Genomic DNA, 2540 nt, shown 5'->3' with positions numbered 1-2540 from the left:
CATCTTTCAGTGAGCGGCCCACAGCGCCCCCTGCTGCTCATCTTTCACAGCGTAGTCGGGCTGACCTGCTGTTCACATAAATCTCCCAGCTGGCAGTTTTAGAAGGTTTTTTGTTGTTGTTATTTTTGTTTCAATATAAAGTAAACTGCTTATAAGATTACCAACAACCCAGACAGACACAGATGGGGCTGATTCAACCCATACATTTTTACATACTATGTTCACACACGGGCAGCACAGTGGCGCAACTGGTAGAGCTGCTGCCTCTCAGCGAGCAGGTCCTTGGTTCAAACCCTGGTCCAGGGGCCTTTCTGGGTGGAGTTTGCATGTTCTCTCCGTGCATGCGTGGCTTTTCTCCAGGTACTCCAGTTTCCTCCCACAGACCAAAAACATGCATGTTAGGCTGATTGGTAACTCTTAAATTGTCCCTAGGTGTGAGTGAATGGCTATTTGTCTCTATGTGGCCCTGTGATGGACTTGCAACCCGTCCAGGGTGTACCCCGCCCCTGGCACAGTGATTGCTGGACACGGGCACCAGTGACCCCTGTGACCCAAAGTGGAATAAGCAGGTAAAGATAATGGATGGATGACGAGCATTGAGGACTGGAGACAGTATGGGTTCATTCTAAATGATCTGCACAATATTTAATATTACTGTCACTCACAACTCAGTCAGAGTCAGAGAAATTTATTTGTCATTTGCACCACATGTGGTACATGTGGTGGAACAAGATTATGTACACAGGGTCCCAGTTACATCCAACAATAAAACGTAAAAGTAAAACAGCAATAAGATCTAAGATATGAATTAGAAAAACATCAACTAAATATACACTAAGCACTAATAGAATAAAAGCAATACAAACAATACACTGAAGAACAGCAGCATGAACATGTGTCTGTGTGAGTAGATGAGCACAAATGAACACAGCAACATGAAACAGATCAGCAGCAACATGAAACAGATCAGCAGCAACATGAAACAGATCAGCAGTAACATGAAACAGATCAGCAGCAACATGAAACAGATCAGCAGCAACATGATGTGATTTTTCACAGTGATTCTTCTGGTTAGAGATTCATGAGTCTAACAGCCTCAGGGTAGAAGCTGTTCCTCAGTCTAGTGGTTCTACACTTAATATCCTGATGCATGCTCAATAATCCAGGTAGAAAAATCTAAAAAAGTTAAATCTGGTCCTCTGGACATTCGAAAAAACAAAACAAAGCAAAACAACAACAAAAAATGTAGAAACGTTTCGTCTCTCATCCGAGAGACTTCCTCAGTCTGAGGTGCTGTATTCAGCTCAGTCTCTTAAATAGCACCTTCTCAGAGTGGATCAACCAGTTTGCTGCTGACAACCAATCAGCTGATTGCAGCAGCAATTGATCAGCTGGTTTTGGTGCCTGTACTGGTTAAAAATCGGGCTGCTGCATTCTGGACCAGTTGTAGTCGTGCAATGGAGATCTGACTGATACCAAACAGGAGTGAATTGCAGTAATCAAGCCTAGATGTAATGAATGCATGTATTACTGTCTCCAGGTTATTTTTGGATAATATGGGCTTCAGTTTAGACAGCCGCCTCAGTTGGAAGAAACATGATTTAACAATCATGTTTACATGATTGTTAAGTTTCAGGGTACAGGTCCATTATCACTCCCAGATTCGTGACTCTTTGTTTTTCTGACAGGGTTAGAGCGGAGTGGTCAATGCAGTGGTTTGTGATCGTGTCATTGGGAGGGAACAACATGACTTCAGACTTCTTCTCACTGAAACTTAAGAAGTTTAAAGCCATCCAGTCCCTGAAGTCAGCCAGGTAGTCGAGCAGAGGTTGAATAGAGCATGTACCATTGTGTCTTAGGGGGAAGTAAATTTGACAGTCGTCGGCGTAGAAGTGAAAGGGCATGTTGTGTTTCCGGAAAATAACACCAAGTGGCAGTAGGTAAAAAGAGAATAGGAGGGGACCCAGGATGGACCCCTGCGGAACCCCCCATTTAAGCTCTGTCACTGCAGAACTGAAATCCTTGATGGAGACACAAAAGGATCTGTCAGTGAGGTAGGATCTGAACCAATTGACGGCTGACCCTGTGATGCCCACCCACTGCTCCAACCTAGCAATGAGGATCTCATGGTCAATGGTGTCAAAGGCAGCTATGAGGTCCAATAGAACAAGCAACACAAAATCACCAGTATCTGTGGATTTGAAGATGTCATTAAAAACCTTCTATAGGGCATCCTGATGTATGCTCAATAATCCAGGTAGAAAAATCCAAAAAAGTTCAATTTGGTCCTCTTGACATTCAAAAAAAACAAAAAAAAACTAACAATGTGTCTAGATCAGACCACACTTCAGCAAGTGTTGGACGGTACAGATCAGGCATGCTTAGCACAGCATGTCAAGTCCAAGACTCGACAACAAAACAAGTTTAACTTACTAATAACTCATCAACACCATTGCTATTCCAATAACAACACATTCAGTGTAGGACAACACTCCAGTAGTCAATTACATGTCAGGGAGACAGAAAAGTGGGTGAAGAAT

Source organism: Nematolebias whitei, chromosome 3 (genome assembly GCF_014905685.2).
Source record: "Nematolebias whitei isolate Nwh7 chromosome 3, NemWhi1, whole genome shotgun sequence".
NCBI lineage: Eukaryota > Metazoa > Chordata > Actinopteri > Cyprinodontiformes > Rivulidae > Nematolebias > Nematolebias whitei.
The sequence above is the reverse complement of the archived record's forward strand: the minus strand, read 5'-3'. Positions refer to the sequence as shown.